This window comes from Jatropha curcas, chromosome 4 (genome assembly GCF_041381405.1).
Source record: "Jatropha curcas cultivar XTBG-Jc1 chromosome 4, XTBG_Jcur_1.0, whole genome shotgun sequence".
Taxonomy (NCBI): Eukaryota; Viridiplantae; Streptophyta; class Magnoliopsida; order Malpighiales; family Euphorbiaceae; genus Jatropha; species Jatropha curcas.
Window position 1 is genome coordinate 1,748,934 of NC_143154.1, and position 21,872 is coordinate 1,770,805.

General features: G+C 26.9%; 2 long non-coding RNA genes across 2 annotated transcripts; both read right to left on the minus strand.

The window, feature by feature from the left end:
* Positions 1-4,685: 4,685 nt before the first annotated feature.
* Positions 4,686-5,651, minus strand: LOC149496638 (uncharacterized). Its single transcript, XR_016320560.1, has 2 exons — positions 5,254-5,651; positions 4,686-4,965 (listed from the first exon to the last, which is right to left on the minus strand). It is a non-coding gene; the product is annotated as an uncharacterized LOC149496638 (long non-coding RNA).
* A 7,869-nt stretch (positions 5,652-13,520) lies between these two features.
* On the minus strand, positions 13,521-14,312 carry LOC149496639 (uncharacterized). The gene is made up of 2 exons (XR_016320602.1): positions 14,155-14,312; positions 13,521-13,867 (listed from the first exon to the last, which is right to left on the minus strand). It is a non-coding gene; the product is annotated as an uncharacterized LOC149496639 (long non-coding RNA).
* Positions 14,313-21,872: the final 7,560 nt, after the last annotated feature.

The following is a 21,872-nucleotide window of genomic DNA, read 5'->3' on the forward strand; positions in this document are numbered from 1 at the left end:
TTCTTTCGTTCTTTCTTTCTTTCTTTCTTTCTTTCTCACAGCACCGACTTTCTTTCTTTATTTCTCACAACACCACTCACTCACTTACTAATTACTTCTACTGAAGTCACTCACTTACTCGAAACCCATTATATAGCAATCCATCCCTTGCGTGAATCCTAGCGCAAACTGTAATTCATATTTAACCTTCAAAAATCTATTTTCCATATATATAAAATTTTTAATACAATATTTTTTAATTAAAAAATTAAATAATATATTTCCAACGTTTGACTTATAAATCTCTACCCTTATATAATATTAAATTATAAATTAAATTATATAAATGTACTTTATTATTTCTACTTTGCAGTTTAACTAATTAATTGTTGTCTTAAATTCATTTACATTTTTAAAAAATAATCCATATTGTCTATTTAGTCATAAAAATGTTTATTTAATTTTTAAAAATATCAAATTACACGTCTTTATATATAAAATAATTATTTAAAATTCATTGATCTTTAAGTTTCAACTTGATCAATTTTATTTTCGCCGTAAATTATGTCTTACAAGTTTTAAAAATAAATTTTTATGTACTCATCTAGCTTTTGAATAAAATTTGTTTGGTTTATAATTTATATAATGTAAAGGTCCATGTATCATGAATTTATAACCTTCAATTTCTAAATTGGAATATAGAATCTGCAATTAATATATTTTACAAGTTTCTTAATTAAAAAGAAATTCATGGCTGTAATAATTTATTTATCCTTTATACTTATAAAACTGCTCTTATATGATATTTTATATACACAATTCAAATGATAAGCAATAATTTTATTTTTTTAAAAATTAATAACACTAGAAGAAAAATTTTATGTCCATGAATTTGAATTCTAATTTTTTTTTAGATAATTTTATATTTGTCATTAGATAATATTTTATATAATACGTTATAGGATAGAAAATATATAGATAAAGATAAATCTTTTTAGATTTTTATTTTTTTTAGTATTCTTCTTAAATTGTTATAAAAAAAAGTACATGTATATGTGGATTTGAGGGGAAAAAGTATGGAAGGTTGAACCAGCTCTACTCAAATTAGTTGGTTCAACAAAATCTTCCTTGGAAGGTGTTTGGCATATTTTTTTGGTGGAAGATGACGATCTAATCAAACACCATTTAGAAAAAATTGCAGACCACAGAAAAAAATATTGTTTGAACCCAAAGGTAATAGGAGTAAAAGGAATTCTGAAGAGAGAACAAAGCTTACATTCACATTTTACTGAAGAAACAAAAAAGGTGAATTTTAAATCATATGGAATTGCTATATATGAAAAAAAATATTTATAAACTTAGATTTTATAGTAGCTGAATGACCATTTGGTTGATAGATGAAACGATAACTCTCACTTATAGTTGATTAAGTGTTGGTTTTACGGATAATTTATTTTTAATTATGTGATTAATCAAAATCATAGATTTTGTATTTTTAAAACTACTTAATTATGTGATTAATTAAAATCCCATATTTTGTATTGCTATTATTATTGCATATTCATATGATTTTTAACCTACCTAGTTATATTATATATTAGAGATAACCTATTAGCTTATATAATTTATGATTGCTTGAAAATATTACTAGATGGACAACAACATTCGTATAAGTTTAGATATTTGAGTAAACTAAAATTTAATATAATTTTGACATCCACAAATTTGATGATTTTTGAGCAAGTTTATTCACATCCAATGGCTCATAATTATAATCCTTGCTTCCCCCTTCACATCTGATTTTGGAGCATCCAGTGGCAGAGAAAGCTCCAGTTCATACTGATGGTTTATTGGATCAACCATTGCCACAGTTGTACAGTGGTAGACGTCACCATCACTTATGGCATCTCTCTCATTTGTATTGTTTGGCCAAATTTTTGTTTAACATTTACAGACTAGTTTTGATATATTGGGGAAGCCTGTTAATCTAGTGTAGATTCCTGAAAATGTTAAAAGTTCTTTAATTGTATAAAATTTTTTATCAATATATAGTAAAAGCCTTCATTGATATGTAAGTCATATTTTATAGCGCATGGTTTAAAATTTAGAATTTGTTTTTATAGAAAACAGTATTTATGATTTTTAATGTCTCTGAGTTTTCAGATTGTTTTTTCTTAGAAAACGAAAGTTTTATTTTTCGATAAATAATACTTAAATAATAATCTTTTTAGATTTCCTTTCATAAAAAAGGAAATTTTATTTTCAACTATTAAATTCTTTAAAGGTAATTTAATCATTTTCGCTACTTAAGTAATTAATTTTTGTAATTCAAATAACATTATCATATAAATTTTTACAATTTCATCAATACTTAAGCATATTTGATGGCCTTTAAATTGTAGCATTAATTAATTATTGTAAGATGAAAATCTTCTAGCTAGCTAGTTAAATTGTAGCACATGGTTTATAACTTATTTTTTTATAGTAATTAAAAAGATTGATAAATAAACAAAAAGTTGTGGTCACAAAAACATAAAAAGAAATTAAAAACAATAAAAAAAGTGGCACTTAAATAACATAAAAAAGTCCTTCCTGGATTGGTCTTCACTGGGATGGACTTAAAATGCATTACACAAATCTGAACTCAATTATAAATTAGGTATTGAAATCCGTTTAAAAATTCACTCTTAGTACTCGAACTCATTACAAACCTGATTATAGTTACCATTTTAAATTCTTGAACTGGTTTAAATACTCTTTTAATATTGAAAGTATTTTTTTTTTCTCTCTTTTCATTAAAAAGATATTTCCTTCTACATTTTCATCAAAATCCACTTGATATGAGATCATTAACAAAAAAAATCAGATATAAAACTTTATGCCTAACCTTAAATTCAAATCAAATATGAAATTACTCCCTATATTCTCTTTATTTAGAAAAAACTCTTGGATTAAGAAAGTTAGTTAAATGAAATTTTCTCCTTAAAATGCCTTTCATTTCTTCATTAATTATGGATACAATAACTAACTGACACAAAAAGTAGTACCAAAAGTATATTTATTGCCTACTTAAATCCTTTGGGCTTAACTTCAAACCTCTTTATTAAATCCATCACACTTTATCAAAATGGAAACGTTTTACATACTATGTGCCTAAAAACAATTTAAATTTTGGCTCTAACTTGTTTAAACTTAAATAGTTTTTCAATTGACATTCAAAATTAAAAACAAAATTTGGTTTATCCAAATTTAAATGAAATTCAGAAAGTGGTGCTGAAATGCAACACGTTGCGGTCAAAATGAAATAGATTTTAAACAACTTCACATTTTGAAAAGTGCATAACTAATAATAATAAAGTCATCAAGTGGGTTATAAGAGTACGATCATTATAAAGATTTGAAAAAATGCAGAACTAATAAAACTAAGGCCACAAAATGGCTTAGATAAGTGCACAACTAACAATAACAACACCACAAAGTTGCTTATAGAAGTTCATAAATGTTACCTAATATAGAAAACAGTAAGTATTGAAAAAAATGCACCACTAATAACAAGGCCTCAAAATGTTTTACAATAGTTTACAACTACTATTAACAAAACTCTACAAAGTGACTTATAAAAAAGTACAACCATAACACGGATTTAAAAAAAAAATTATTGTATTTTTAAAAGTGCATGATTAATAAGAGAATGGTTTCTAACCAAACTCTAATTTTTCTATTTTTTTCAATAATCAAAACACACCCACACTTTTAAAAAGAAAACGTGGCCGTTTCCAAAACTTAATTGAATATAACATATATTTGTTTTTGACATTAACGGTTGTAGCTAAATTTACAACGATAAAAGTGGATATATATTCATCAAACATACAAATAATTAAGGCTAACTTTAAATTCATGTGGCATTATTTTAACTTTTAATATTACAACTTTAATTTTGTGGCCAAATTTATAAAAATGACCATTGTTACTATAAAATGAAATGAAAGAGTTGTTGATAACTTGTCACTTGAAACATACATATATTAAATGCTGAGAATATTTATGTCTACCACTTTCTTTGATTGTTGAGCTTCAATTTTAAAATAAACACATACACTCCAAAGGCATTCTAGTCTTTTTTTTTTTACTTGGCTTGCATTCCAAAGTTAATATTTAAAGTATTGCCATGATTTCTCATCTCCGAATGGAAGTTCAGTCCAAATCGGGTTTTTCCAAAACTCAAATTCATCAAACCCAACTTTAAAGAAGAAACATCTAGTTTGCAGAAAAAAAATTGAAAATACACAAACACATGTATTAGGTGAAAGTCACAGAATTTGATGGATAAATTATATAATACAAATTTTTATTTGAAATTTTAGAGAGACTTGATTTGTTAGCAAGAGAGAGAAAGTTCTTTTTGGAAGCTCAACTGCAGCAACTTTCCATCTATTCTTTTGCCTCCACCAAAAAGGTGGCAATCGTTGGTGTTTATTGAGAAAGCAAAGGAACTGAAATTGAGGAAGTTGCAGAAATTTTGTGCATTAGTAAAGGTATATGAGAAATAGAGCAGGGGAGAGACAAAGATAATTGAAGAAGAGGAATATTTTTGGAGAATATATATATATATATATATATATTTGGAGAATCGTACTTAACAAGATTTAACCAATATTTATAAATGAGAATAAAATTTTAAAAAAGAAATTGCACATAACATGTGATTATTAATCATATTGTTCTATTATAATTAAAATAAAATCTCTCAACCTGCATAGCAAAAAATAGACAAACTTTATCCTTCTTTGTTGCACTTGATTGCAGTACAAGTTAACCCGAGTTTGTTCTCAAAAGAATGACGCCTTGAAGGTTTCCTCACATGCACCTGAATTAGGGAGCATTAAACAATGCATCATTAATAGATATACCAACTGCTATCCAAAACAGGGTTTTGACAGAAAATCGTATCTTCCCAAAAGATGAACATCAACCAGTAGAATTCTGCATTAAGCAACAACTTTAGTTAGCCTAAAGCCTAAATAATTACCAGCACATGAGGCTGCTTCAGGTAATGTTTTATGTTTGTTTTTTAGATCTGTGGGTGTTATGGACTCAAATGAGGCTCAATTCTCAGCCATCCTAAATGCGATAGAATTATTCTATGAGTCAGCAATATAATAGTTGCCTTTTGATTATTGAGTTTGATTCAAGGAATGCTATATCACCTAGGTTATCAACAAAAATAAAAGATCATTAATAGGCAGATTCATTGTCTGAGGAACTACTAACCTGAATTAAATGGCTAATTTTGTAAATTTTGCTACAAAAAGTCCACTAGTTTGTGAAGTCACGGGATCAAAGCGCAAGGTCTTGGGAATCTTCCCACTTCTACATGGCCAATTCTTTGCAGCATCTATCTCCTGCAACTCTGTAACATAAATGGGACCATCAACACATGCAACACAACACAAGGGAAAGTTGATACGTATGGCCCCTTTTGTTGTAACAATAAGCTTAATATAGATACTGCCTTTTTTCTGTTTCTTTTGGTTCATTGAAGCAAACAATATGTTTAGACATTGATAACGACAGGTTTAAATATACTTCTCACGATTGTTCCTCATTTAGGTTATTCTCATATTTCTCTTGAAAAGAAGAATCAAAGATTTGAGACTTATACAAGCAAAATAAACATTGAAGGTCGATCAGAAATATACTTTTTTGTGTATTTTCGCCAACAAGAAGAAAGAAAACATCCTCCTAGGGTATTTTTGCCTTTTCTTTAAGCATTTTAACGGAACAATACAAAATATAGACAGAAGGTTAGGATAGTAAAACGGAAGCAAAATTTAGGAATATATAATATATTTTTCAAAATACAAGGATATGCGAGTTAATTTTAATTTTTTATAGGGATAAAATCGTAACTTTTTCTTAAGTATTTGATCTAAATCAAATATAAATTAAAAATAATCAAACAAATAATAATAAACAATCTCTAACAAAATATTTCAATATAACCAAATCCTTTTCTAGTTCTATAATTTTTTTTAAATGAAATATTTGTTAAATTATTTTTAAATCAAATAATGTAAATTCTTATAACTATTATTATATTTTTAAATATTTTTATTTTGTAATTTTAAATGTGAAAGTAATATTTATCAGTTAAAACTATAAAAAAAAATTCTTAAAAAACTGCGCATTTTGTTCTTTTCGTGCAAATTCAAGGGACAAATTATATAAAAAGTTAATTTTTAATCCAATTGTACTTTGTGTCTAAGTTCAGAGAGCCAAATCAAGCCTTATTCTAAAATAAAAATTATCTTTGGAAAGTAAAATGTTATTGAAATTGCCGTTAGATAATTAATTAATAATTTAATGGCTATCAACTCATGATGTTGGACCTGCCTTGGAGATTGTTGTTCATGTTGTTTGGCTAGCGATTAATGAACGATACGAAGACTGGGTTCTTCCTATCATGCCTTTTAGGAAAATCAAGAAAAATTTACTTGGTATTACTTGAGTTTCAAAAAAAAAAAAAAAAAAGTAACTACTTTTTTGTAAAATGTTAGAAAATTTTACAAAATATTGAAATTTTTGGATCTATTCTCTTGTAAATATTCATTTTACAAAAAAGCAGGCATTTTTTACGTAAAATGTTTAAGAATATTATAAAATATTGATAACATGCCCTATTATTGCGTGAACAGTCATTTCACAAAAAAAAAAATAAAAATAAAAATGTTACAAAATATTGGTAATGACATCTATTATTTTATAAATCACTAAAATTTATAATAAAAAACCTATAGAAAATATTAGAAAGTATTATAAATCATTGGTAACAAGAACAATATTATTTTATAATCCTGCAACTTTATAAAATAAAAAAACATTCATCTTTTATAAAGTATTTGAAAATATTAAAAAATATTGACAGCTTGAGTTATGATTTTGGAAACCATTAATTTTAATAAAAAAAATAACCACATTTTACAAAATATTATAAAGTATTACAAAATCCGTCTCAGTTCCGTTTTTAAATCCGTTTCTATTTATCTAGTTGAAAAAATTCCATAATTTTGAATATTTTAATTTTGCCCTGTTTCTATTTTTTAATTTATACATTTTTTAAGTACATATAAAATATCAAGACAACCGAAATTCTCTCATAAATACATATAACTGTGTAAGTCTCATAGGTACTAACAAACTTATATCTATTAATACAAATCAACGAAAGTCTACCTAAATCATCAGCCTGATCATCTATTAATACATATAACTGTATATAGCACAATATATGCGTAGCTGTACACTGATATGAAAACAACAGTTATTTTCAGTCTTATTTTTCTTGTTGCTCTCCTTTTCCTCAGTTAACAGATAGGCAAGGCCAAAATGATTAAATAAATTAATTGTATTCAGTTTTCTTTTTTTTTTTTTTTTTTTAGAAAATCGTAAAGTAGTATTTAACGCTTGTTTGGTTTAACAATGACATACAACTAAACAGTGGAAATTATTCAGGTGCCATCAATACCGCTCATCATGCCATATTCTTTACAAATACAGCGATTAAGTTAAGTAGTCAAGTTTATTAATATGAACTTCTCATTAGAAGTGCTGTCTAAAATTCTTTTCAGAACAATATGTAAACATAAAAGAGTAAGCAACAAATTCAAATAGTGTTGTTTTTTGTATAATCAACAAAAAAATTTTACTACAAAAGAGCCGGGAAAAGTTTAACATTTTCAGGAATCTACTACCCCAAGCCAATTGGCCTACCCAATACACCCAAACTAGCCTGAAAATGTTTAACAAAAACCTGGTGATGACTAACACCATTGTTCTAGCAGTTCATCCAATAAGTAATCATAAACATCAATATCTGTATCAACCAAGATTGGAGATTTCTCTATCAGATTTGATGGAGGAGAAGCTACATCTAAAAACCCAATATCTGTATCATTTATTGGAGCTTCTATCTCTGCAATTTGATTGGAAAAACTGCTCTCGCAATCAACCAAAACCACATTTGAAAGATGCCAGCTAGGGTTAGGGTTTACAGAACTCAGATTGTCCTGTCGCATCTTCTTTGAGTTGTCGTTCTCTTCTTCTTTCTCAACAGAAGATTTTCTCTTCTTCCCATCTAGAAAAGTAACAGTTGCGGCCGTTCCTTGTTGAGACTTATCTTCACATTTGATTTTACAAAGGACATAATCTCCCTTAAACTGCAAAAATTAATACGAACAGATTTTAGAAACATCAAACCCACTTAACAGATTTTAGACATATTATAAACCAAAAGAAAATAAAAACCCTAAATTTACTATCAAAAAAGATTATAAACCACAAGAAAATAAAAACCCTAAATTTACTATCAGAAAAGATTATAAACCAAAAGAAAATAAAAACACTAAATTTACTATCATAAAAGATTATAAAACCAAAAGAAAATAAAAACCCTAAATTTCCTATCAGAAATGAAAAAATTACTTACCCTTTCATCTTTTAACGAGAACTCGTACATAGTCCAGTGGCCATTCGAGGAAGAAGCTGCTTCACCCTTTGCATCAAAGACAAAATATTTCCTCACATACGTAATATTATGGCAAGGGATGTCCTTAGAATTCCGGCCTGTCCAGGTACCAGAAGGAGTTGTTCTCTTACTTCTGTTTGCGCTCCTTGTCTTCAACTTGGTAAAAACATAGAAGTAACCATTTACCGGCGCCTCGTTGCAGAAAATATTCCAAGGCTCATCGCTATACAGGTCATCAAGGGTTTTTATAAATGCATCTGCAATAACGGGCAGCGTTTTGTGAAGCTTCTCTTGAAGATAAAAGCAAACGAGATCTTCCTCTGTGGGACAGAAGCGATACCCAACCGACAGCATAAATGGACTTCCCGCCATGGTTTTGCTCTCTCTCTTTCTTTCTTTCGTTCTTTCTTTCTTTCTTTCTTTCTTTCTCACAGCACCGACTTTCTTTCTTTATTTCTCACAACACCACTCACTCACTTACTAATTACTTCTACTGAAGTCACTCACTTACTCGAAACCCATTATATAGCAATCCATCCCTTGCGTGAATCCTAGCGCAAACTGTAATTCATATTTAACCTTCAAAAATCTATTTTCCATATATATAAAATTTTTAATACAATATTTTTTAATTAAAAAATTAAATAATATATTTCCAACGTTTGACTTATAAATCTCTACCCTTATATAATATTAAATTATAAATTAAATTATATAAATGTACTTTATTATTTCTACTTTGCAGTTTAACTAATTAATTGTTGTCTTAAATTCATTTACATTTTTAAAAAATAATCCATATTGTCTATTTAGTCATAAAAATGTTTATTTAATTTTTAAAAATATCAAATTACACGTCTTTATATATAAAATAATTATTTAAAATTCATTGATCTTTAAGTTTCAACTTGATCAATTTTATTTTCGCCGTAAATTATGTCTTACAAGTTTTAAAAATAAATTTTTATGTACTCATCTAGCTTTTGAATAAAATTTGTTTGGTTTATAATTTATATAATGTAAAGGTCCATGTATCATGAATTTATAACCTTCAATTTCTAAATTGGAATATAGAATCTGCAATTAATATATTTTACAAGTTTCTTAATTAAAAAGAAATTCATGGCTGTAATAATTTATTTATCCTTTATACTTATAAAACTGCTCTTATATGATATTTTATATACACAATTCAAATGATAAGCAATAATTTTATTTTTTTAAAAATTAATAACACTAGAAGAAAAATTTTATGTCCATGAATTTGAATTCTAATTTTTTTTTAGATAATTTTATATTTGTCATTAGATAATATTTTATATAATACGTTATAGGATAGAAAATATATAGATAAAGATAAATCTTTTTAGATTTTTATTTTTTTTAGTATTCTTCTTAAATTGTTATAAAAAAAAGTACATGTATATGTGGATTTGAGGGGAAAAAGTATGGAAGGTTGAACCAGCTCTACTCAAATTAGTTGGTTCAACAAAATCTTCCTTGGAAGGTGTTTGGCATATTTTTTTGGTGGAAGATGACGATCTAATCAAACACCATTTAGAAAAAATTGCAGACCACAGAAAAAAATATTGTTTGAACCCAAAGGTAATAGGAGTAAAAGGAATTCTGAAGAGAGAACAAAGCTTACATTCACATTTTACTGAAGAAACAAAAAAGGTGAATTTTAAATCATATGGAATTGCTATATATGAAAAAAAATATTTATAAACTTAGATTTTATAGTAGCTGAATGACCATTTGGTTGATAGATGAAACGATAACTCTCACTTATAGTTGATTAAGTGTTGGTTTTACGGATAATTTATTTTTAATTATGTGATTAATCAAAATCATAGATTTTGTATTTTTAAAACTACTTAATTATGTGATTAATTAAAATCCCATATTTTGTATTGCTATTATTATTGCATATTCATATGATTTTTAACCTACCTAGTTATATTATATATTAGAGATAACCTATTAGCTTATATAATTTATGATTGCTTGAAAATATTACTAGATGGACAACAACATTCGTATAAGTTTAGATATTTGAGTAAACTAAAATTTAATATAATTTTGACATCCACAAATTTGATGATTTTTGAGCAAGTTTATTCACATCCAATGGCTCATAATTATAATCCTTGCTTCCCCCTTCACATCTGATTTTGGAGCATCCAGTGGCAGAGAAAGCTCCAGTTCATACTGATGGTTTATTGGATCAACCATTGCCACAGTTGTACAGTGGTAGACGTCACCATCACTTATGGCATCTCTCTCATTTGTATTGTTTGGCCAAATTTTTGTTTAACATTTACAGACTAGTTTTGATATATTGGGGAAGCCTGTTAATCTAGTGTAGATTCCTGAAAATGTTAAAAGTTCTTTAATTGTATAAAATTTTTTATCAATATATAGTAAAAGCCTTCATTGATATGTAAGTCATATTTTATAGCGCATGGTTTAAAATTTAGAATTTGTTTTTATAGAAAACAGTATTTATGATTTTTAATGTCTCTGAGTTTTCAGATTGTTTTTTCTTAGAAAACGAAAGTTTTATTTTTCGATAAATAATACTTAAATAATAATCTTTTTAGATTTCCTTTCATAAAAAAGGAAATTTTATTTTCAACTATTAAATTCTTTAAAGGTAATTTAATCATTTTCGCTACTTAAGTAATTAATTTTTGTAATTCAAATAACATTATCATATAAATTTTTACAATTTCATCAATACTTAAGCATATTTGATGGCCTTTAAATTGTAGCATTAATTAATTATTGTAAGATGAAAATCTTCTAGCTAGCTAGTTAAATTGTAGCACATGGTTTATAACTTATTTTTTTATAGTAATTAAAAAGATTGATAAATAAACAAAAAGTTGTGGTCACAAAAACATAAAAAGAAATTAAAAACAATAAAAAAAGTGGCACTTAAATAACATAAAAAAGTCCTTCCTGGATTGGTCTTCACTGGGATGGACTTAAAATGCATTACACAAATCTGAACTCAATTATAAATTAGGTATTGAAATCCGTTTAAAAATTCACTCTTAGTACTCGAACTCATTACAAACCTGATTATAGTTACCATTTTAAATTCTTGAACTGGTTTAAATACTCTTTTAATATTGAAAGTATTTTTTTTTTCTCTCTTTTCATTAAAAAGATATTTCCTTCTACATTTTCATCAAAATCCACTTGATATGAGATCATTAACAAAAAAAATCAGATATAAAACTTTATGCCTAACCTTAAATTCAAATCAAATATGAAATTACTCCCTATATTCTCTTTATTTAGAAAAAACTCTTGGATTAAGAAAGTTAGTTAAATGAAATTTTCTCCTTAAAATGCCTTTCATTTCTTCATTAATTATGGATACAATAACTAACTGACACAAAAAGTAGTACCAAAAGTATATTTATTGCCTACTTAAATCCTTTGGGCTTAACTTCAAACCTCTTTATTAAATCCATCACACTTTATCAAAATGGAAACGTTTTACATACTATGTGCCTAAAAACAATTTAAATTTTGGCTCTAACTTGTTTAAACTTAAATAGTTTTTCAATTGACATTCAAAATTAAAAACAAAATTTGGTTTATCCAAATTTAAATGAAATTCAGAAAGTGGTGCTGAAATGCAACACGTTGCGGTCAAAATGAAATAGATTTTAAACAACTTCACATTTTGAAAAGTGCATAACTAATAATAATAAAGTCATCAAGTGGGTTATAAGAGTACAATCATTATAAAGATTTGAAAAAATGCAGAACTAATAAAACTAAGGCCACAAAATGGCTTAGATAAGTGCACAACTAACAATAACAACACCACAAAGTGGCTTATAGAAGTTCATAAATGTTACCTAATATAGAAAACAGTAAGTATTGAAAAAAATGCACCACTAATAACAAGGCCTCAAAATGTTTTACAATAGTTTACAACTACTATTAACAAAACTCTACAAAGTGACTTATAAAAAAGTACAACCATAACACAGGATTTAAAAAAAAAATTATTGTATTTTTAAAAGTGCATGATTAATAAGAGAATGGTTTCTAACCAAACTCTAATTTTTCTATTTTTTTCAATAATCAAAACACACCCACACTTTTAAAAAGAAAACGTGGCCGTTTCCAAAACTTAATTGAATATAACATATATATGTTTTTGACATTAACGGTTGTAGCTAAATTTACAACGATAAAAGTGGATATATATTCATCAAACATACAAATAATTAAGGCTAACTTTAAATTCATGTGGCATTATTTTAACTTTTAATATTACAACTTTAATTTTGTGGCCAAATTTATAAAAATGACCATTGTTACTATAAAATGAAATGAAAGAGTTGTTGATAACTTGTCACTTGAAACACATATATATTAAATGCTGAGAATATTTATGTCTACCACTTTCTTTGATTGTTGAGCTTCAATTTTAAAATAAACACATACACTCCAAAGGCATTCTAGTCTTTTTTTTTTTACTTGGCTTGCATTCCAAAGTTAATATTTAAAGTATTGCCATGATTTCTCATCTCCGAATGGAAGTTCAGTCCAAATCGGGTTTTTCCAAAACTCAAATTCATCAAACCCAACTTTAAAGAAGAAACATCTAGTTTGCAGAAAAAAAATTGAAAATACACAAACACATGTATTAGGTGAAAGTCACAGAATTTGATGGATAAATTATATAATACAAATTTTTATTTGAAATTTTAGAGAGACTTGATTTGTTAGCAAGAGAGAGAAAGTTCTTTTTGGAAGCTCAACTGCAGCAACTTTCCATCTATTCTTTTGCCTCCACCAAAAAGGTGGCAATCGTTGGTGTTTATTGAGAAAGCAAAGGAACTGAAATTGAGGAAGTTGCAGAAATTTTGTGCATTAGTAAAGGTATATGAGAAATAGAGCAGACGAGAGACAAAGATAATTGAAGAAGAGGAATATTTTTGGAGAATATATATATATATATATATATATATTTGGAGAATCGTACTTAACAAGATTTAACCAATATTTATAAATGAGAATAAAATTTTAAAAAAGAAATTGCACATAACATGTGATTATTAATCATATTGTTCTATTATAATTAAAATAAAATCTCTCAACCTGCATAGCAAAAAATAGACAAACTTTATCCTTCTTTGTTGCACTTGATTGCAGTACAAGTTAACCCGAGTATGTTCTCAAAAGAATGACGCCTTGAAGGTTTCCTCACATGCACCTGAATTAGGGAGCATTAAACAATGCATCATTAATAGATATACCAACTGCTATCCAAAACAGGGTTTTGACAGAAAATCGTATCTTCCCAAAAGATGAACATCAACCAGTAGAATTCTGCATTAAGCAACAACTTTAGTTAGCCTAAAGCCTAAATAATTACCAGCACATGAGGCTGCTTCAGGTAATGTTTTATGTTTGTTTTTTAGATCTGTGGGTGTTATGGATTCAAATGAGGCTCAATTCTCAGCCATCCTAAATGCGATAGAATTATTCTATGAGTCGCAATATAATAGTTGTCTTTTGATTATTGAGTTTGATTCAAGGAATGCTATATCACCTAGGTTATCAACAAAAATAAAAGATCATTAATAGGCAGATTCATTGTCTGAGGAACTACTAACCTGAATTAAATGGCTAATTTTGTAAATTTTGCTACAAAAAGTCCACTAGTTTGTGAAGTCACGGGATCAAAGCGCAAGGTCTTGGGAATCTTCCCACTTCTACATGGCCAATTCTTTGCAGCATCTATCTCCTGCAACTCTGTAACATAAATGGGACCATCAACACGTGCAACACAACACAAGGGAAAGTTGATACGTATGGCCCCTTTTGTTGTAACAATAAGCTTAATATAGATACTGCCTTTTTTCTGTTTCTTTTGGTTCATTGAAGCAAACAATATGTTTAGACATTGATAACGACAGGTTTAAATATACTTCTCACGATTGTTCCTCATTTAGGTTATTCTCATATTTCTCTTGAAAAGAAGAATCAAAGATTTGAGACTTATACAAGCAAAATAAACATTGAAGGTCGATCAGAAATATACTTTTTTGTGTATTTTCGCCAACAAGAAGAAAGAAAACATCCTCCTAGGGTATTTTTGCCTTTTCTTTAAGCATTTTAACGGAACAATACAAAATATAGACGGAAGGTTAGGATAATTTTTGCCTTTTCTTTAAGTATTTTAACGGAACAATACAAAATATAGACGGAAGGTTAGGATAGTAAAACGGAAGCAAAATTTAGGAATATATAATGTATTTTTCAAAATACAAGGATATGCGAGTTAATTTTAATTTTTTATAGGGATAAAATCGTAACTTTTTCTTAAGTATTTGATCTAAATCAAATATAAATTAAAAATAATCAAACAAATAATAATAAACAATCTCTAACAAAATATTTCAATATAACCAAATCCTTTTCTAGTTCTATAATTTTTTTTAAATGAAATATTTGTTAAATTATTTTTAAATCAAATAATGTAAATTCTTATAACTATTATTATATTTTTAAATATTTTTATTTTGTAATTTTAAATGTGAAAGTAATATTTATCAGTTAAAACTATAAAAAAAATTCTTAAAAAACTGCGCATTTTGTTCTTTTCGTGCAAGTTCAAGGGACAAATTATATAAAAAGTTAATTTTTAATCCAATTGTACTTTGCGTCTAAGTTCAGAGAGCCAAATCAAGCCTTATTCTAAAATAAAAATTATCTTTGGAAAGTAAAATGTTATTGAAATTGCCGTTAGATAATTAATTAATAATTTAATGGCTATCAACTCATGATGTTGGACCTGCCTTGGAGATTGTTGTTCATGTTGTTTGGCTAGCGATTAATGAACGATACGAAGACTGGGTTCTTCCTATCATGCCTTTTAGGAAAATCAAGAAAAATTTACTTGGTATTACTTGAGTTTCAAAAAAAAAAAAAAAAAAGTAACTACTTTTTTGTAAAATGTTAGAAAATTTTACAAAATATTGAAATTTTTGGATCTATTCTCTTGTAAATATTCATTTTACAAAAAAGCAGGCATTTTTTACGTAAAATGTTTAAGAATATTATAAAATATTGATAACATGCCCTATTATTGCGTGAACAGTCATTTCACAAAAAAAAAAATAAAAATAAAAATGTTACAAAATATTGGTAATGACATCTATTATTTTATAAATCACTAAAATTTATAATAAAAAAACCTATAGAAAATATTAGAAATATTATAAATTATTGGTAACAAGAACAATATTATTTTATAACCCTGCAACTTTTATAAAAAAAAAAAAAACATTCATCTTTTATAAAGTATTTGAAAATATTAAAAAATATTGACAGCTTGAGTTATGATTTTGGAAACCATTAATTTTAATAAAAAAAAATAACCACATTTTACAAAATATTATAAAGTATTACAAAATCCGTCTCAGTTCCATTTTTAAATCCGTTTCTATTTATCTAGTTGAAAAAATTCCATAATTTTGAATATTTTAATTTTGCCCTGTTTCTATTTTTTAATTTATACATTTTTTAAGTACATATAAAATATCAAGACAACCGAAATTCTCTCATAAATACATATAACTGTGTAAGTCTCATAGGTACTAACAAACTTATATCTATTAATACAAATCAACGAAAGTCTACCTAAACCATCAGCCTGATCATCTATTAATACATATAACTGTATATAGCACAATATATGCGTAGCTGTACACTGATATGAAAACAACAGTTATTTTCAGCCTTATTTTTCTTGTTGCTCTCCTTTTCCTCAGTTAACACATAGGCAAGGCCAAAATGATTAAATAAATTAATTGTATTCAGTTTTCTTTTTTTTTTTTTTTTTTTTAGAAAATCGTAAAGTAGTATTTAACGCTTGTTTGGTTTAACAATGACATACAACTAAACAGTGGAAATTATTCAGGTGCCATCAATACCGCTCATCATGCCATATTCTTTACAAATACAGCGATTAAGTTAAGTAGTCAAGTTTATTAATATGAACTTCTCATTAGAAGTGCTGTCTAAAATTCTTTTCAGAACAATATGTAAACATAAAAGAGTAAGCAACAAATTCAAATAGTGTTGTTTTTTGTATAATCAACAAAAAAATTTTACTACAAAAGAGCCGGGAAAAGTTTAACATTTTCAGGAATCTACTACCCCAAGCCAATTGGCCTACCCAATACACCCAAACTAGCCTGAAAATGTTTAACAAAAACCTGGTGATGACTAACACCATTGTTCTAGCAGTTCATCCAATAAGTAATCATAAACATCAATATCTGTATCAACCAAGATTGGAGATTTCTCTATCAGATTTGATGGAGGAGAAGCTACATCTAAAAACCCAATATCTGTATCATTTATTGGAGCTTCTATCTCTGCAATTCGATTGGAAAAACTGCTCTCGCAATCAACCAAAACCTCATTCGAAAGATGCCAGCTAGGGTTAGGGTTTACAGAACTCAGATTGTCCTGTCGCATCTTCTTTGAGTTGTCGTTCTCTTCTTCTTTCTCAACAGAAGATTTTCTCTTCTTCCCATCAAGAAAAGTAACAGTTGCGGCCGTTCCTTGTTCAGACTTATCTTCACATTTGATTTTACAAAGGACATAATCTCCCTTAAACTGCAAAAATTAATACGAACAGATTTTAGAAACATCAAACCCACTTAACAGATTTTAGACAGATTATAAACCAAAAGAAAATAAAAACCCTAAATTTACTATCAAAAAAGATTATAAACCACAAGAAAATAAAAACCCTAAATTTACTATCAGAAAAGATTATAAACCAAAAGAAAATAAAAACCCTAAATTTACTATCATAAAGGACTATAAAACCAAAAGAAAATAAAACCCCTAAATTTACGATCAGAAATGAAAAAAATTACTTACCCTTTCATCTTTTAACGAGAACTCGTACATAGTCCAGTGGCCATTCGAGGAAGAAGCTGCTTCACCCTTTGCATCAAAGACAAAATATTTCCTCACATACGTAATATTACGGCAAGGGATGTCCTTAGAATTCCGGCCTGTCCAGGTACCAGAAGGAGTTGTTCTCTTACTTCTGTTTGCGCTCCTTGTCTTCAACTTGGTAAAAACATAGAAGTAACCATTTACCGGCGCCTCGTTGCAGAAAATATTCCAAGGCTCATCGCTATACAGGTCATCAAGGGTTTTTATAAATGCATCTGCAATAACGGGCAGCGTTTTGTGAAGCTTCTCTTGAAGATAAAAGCAAACGAGATCTTCCTCCGTGGGACAGAAGCGATACCCAACCGACAGCATAAATGGACTTCCCGCCATGGTTTTGCTCTCTCTCTTTCTTTCTTTCGTTCTTTCTTTCTTTCTTTCTTTCTCACAGCACCGACTTTCTTTCTTTCTTTCTCACACCACCACTCACTCACTTCCTAATTACTTCTACTACAGTCACTCACTTACTCAAAACCCATTATATAAGTCACTCACTTGCTCAAAACCCATTATATAACAATTGTGAATCCTACGAGACAAACTGTAATTCGTATTTAAACTTTCAAAAATCTATTTTCCATATATATAAAATTTTTAATACAATATTTTTTAATTAAAAAATTAAATAATATATTTCCAATGTTTGACTTATAAATCTCTACCCTTATATAATATTAAATTATAAATTAAATTATATAAATGTACTTTATTATTTCTACTCTGTACTTTAACTAATTAATTGTTATCTTAAATTCATTTACATTTTTAAAAAAGAATCTATATTGTCTATTTAGTCATAAAAATATTTATTTAATTTTTAAAAATATCAAATTACACGTCTTTATATATAAAATAATTATTTAAAATTCATTAATCTTTAAGTTTCAACTTGATCAATTTTATTTTCGCCGTAAATTATGTTTTACAAGTTTTAAAAATAAATTTTTATGTACTCATCTAGCTTTTGAATAAAATTTGTTTGGTTTATAATTTATATAATGTAAAGGTCCATGTATCTTGAATTTATAACCTTCAATTTATAAATTGGAATATAGAATCTGCAATTAATATATTTTACAAATTTCTTAATTAAAAAGAAATTCATGCCTGTAATAATTTATTTATTCTTTATACTTATAAAACTGCTCTTATATGATATTTTTTATACAGAATTCAAATGACAAGGAGTAATTTTATTTTTTTAAAAATTAATAACACTAGAAGAAAAATTTTATGTCCATGAATTTGAATTCTAATTTTTTTTAGATAATTTTATATTTATCAGTAGATAATATTTTATATAATACGTTATAGGATAGAAAATATATAGATAAAGATAAATCTTTTTAGATTTTAATTTTTTTTAGTATTCTTCTTAAATTGTTATTAAAAAAAGTACATATGTATGTGGATTTGAGGGGAAAAAGCATGGAAGGTTGAACCAGCTCTACTCAAATTAATTGGTTCAACAAAATCCTCCTTGGAAGGTGTTTGGCATATTTTTTTGGTGGAAGATGACGATCTAATCAAACACCATTTAGAAAAAATTTTGCAGACCACAGAAATAAATATTGTTTAAACCCAAAGGTAATAGGAGCAAAAGGAATTCTGAAGAGAGAACAAAGCTTGCATTCACATTTTACTGAAGAAACAAAAAGGTGAATTTTAAATCATATGGAATTGCTATATATGAAAAAAAATATTTATAAACTTATATTTTATGGTAGCTGAATGACCACTTGGTTGATAGATAAAACGACAACTCTCACTTATAGTTGATTGAGTGTTGATTTTACAGATAATTTATTTTTAATTATGTGATTAATTAAAATCATAGATTTTGTATTTTTAAAACTACTTAATTCTGTGATTAATTAAAATCACATATTTTGTATTGCTATTACTGTTGCATATTCATATGATTTTTAACCTACCTAGTTATATTATATATTAGAGATAACCTATTAGCTTATATAATTTATGATTGCTTGAAAATATTACTAGATGGACAACAACATTCTTATAAGTTGAGATATTTGAGTAAACTAAAATTTATTATAATTTTGACATAGACAAATTTAATGATTTTTGAGCAAGTTTATTCACATCCAATGGCTCATAATTATAAACCTTGCTTCCCCTTCACATCTGATTTTGCAGCACCAAGTGGCAGAGAAAGCTCCAGTTCATAATGATTTACTTTTTGATCATTTATTGGATCAACCATTGCCACTGCTAGATCAAAACAACGAATACGACTTTGTACGGTGGTAGACGTCACCATCACTTATGAAAGCTCTCTCAGTTGTATTGTTTATCCAAGTTTTTGTTTAACATTACAAGCTAGCTTTGGTATATCGGAGAAGTCTATTGACTTCAGATAGATTCATGAAAATGTTAAAAATTCTTTAATTATAATAAAATTTTTTATCGATATGTAGTAAAAGACTTTATCGATATGTGAGTCATATTTTATAGCGCATGATTTAAAATTTAGAATTTGTTTTTATAGAAAATAGTATTTATCATTTTTAAGGTGTGTAAGTTTTCTGATTGTTTTTTCGTAGGAAACGAAAATTTTGTTTTTTGATAAATAATACTTAAATAATACTCTTTTTAGATTTCTTTTAATAAAAAAAAAGGAAATTTTATTTTCAACTATTAAATTTTTTAAAGGCAATTTAATCATTTTCGTTACTTAAGTAATTAATTTTTGTAATTCAAATAACATGTATCATATAAATTTTTACAATTTTATCAACACGTAAGCATATTTGATGGCCCTAGATTGTAGCATTAATTAATTATTGTAATATGAAAATCTTCTAGCTAGCTAGTTAAATTACATGGTTTATAACTTGTTTTTTTATAGTAATTAAAAAGAGTGATAAATAAAGAAAAAGTTTTAGTCACAAAAACATGAAAAGAAATTAAAAACAATAAAAGAAGTGGCACTTAAATAACATCAAAAAAGTCTTTCCCGGATCACTTGGTCTTCACCGGGATGGCAAAGGATTGGATACCCGCTTAAAATGCATTATTTGAATCTGAACCTAATTATAAATTAGGTATCAGAATCCGTTTAAAAATTCACTCTTCGAACTCATCCCGAACTTGATTATAGTTACCTTTTGAATACTCAAACCTTAAATATGCCCTTAATATTGAAAGTATTTTTTATTTTTTTTCTCTCCTTTCATCAAAAAGATATTTCCTTCTACATTTTCATCAAAATTGATATGAGATCATTAACAAAAAAAAATCGATATAAATCTTTATGCATAACCTTAAATTCAAATCAAATACATAACATCCATTTGATATGAAATTATTCCCTTTATTCTCTTTATTTAGAGAAAAAAAAAATCTTAGATTAAGAAAGTTAGTTAAATGAAATTTTCTCTCTAAAATGCCATTCATTTCTTCATTAATTGTGGAAACAATAACCGACACAAAAGTCAGTATCAAAAAGTATGTTTATTGCCTACTTAAATCCTTTGGGCTTCATTTCATACCTTCTTTATTAATTCTCTCACACTTTATTAGAATGGAAACGTTTTATATAATATGTTTCTAAAAACAAAAAAAAATTTGGAGCCAAATTGAAGGCAAAATTTTTTAACTTATTTATTGAATGCCATAAATTTCTAAAATTTTCTGCGAAAATAAAGGAGGGAAGACTTCAATTTTGGCTCTAACTTGTTTAAACTTAAATAGTTTTTCAATTAAAAACAAAATTTGTTTTATCCAAATTTAAATGAAATTCAACACGTTGTGGTCAAAATGAAATAGAATTTAAACTTTTTCACATTTTGAAAAATGCACAACCAATAATAATAAAGTCATAAAATATGTTATAAAAGAGTACAACCATTATAAGGATTTAAAAAAGTGCAGAAATAATAATAACAAGGCCACAAAATGGCTTAGATAAGTGCACAACTAATAATAACAAAGTCACAAAGTGGCTTATAAAAGTTCACAACTGTTACCTAACACAGAAAACAAAAACTATTGAAAAAGTGCACCACTAATAATAACAAGGCCTCAAAATGGTTTACAACAGTTTACAACTACTATTAACAAAAATCCACAAAGTGACTTACAAAAGAATACAACCATAACAAGGATTTGAAAAAAAATTATTTTTAAAAGTGCATGATTAATAAGAGAACGGTTTCTAACCAAACTCTATTTTTCCTATTTTTTTTCAATAATCAAAACACCCACATTTTTAAAAAGAAATCGTTTTTCAAAACTTAATTGAATATAACATATATTCGTTTTTTATATTAACAGTTGTAGCCAAATTTATAATGATAAAAGTTGACATATATTCATCAAACATACAAATAAG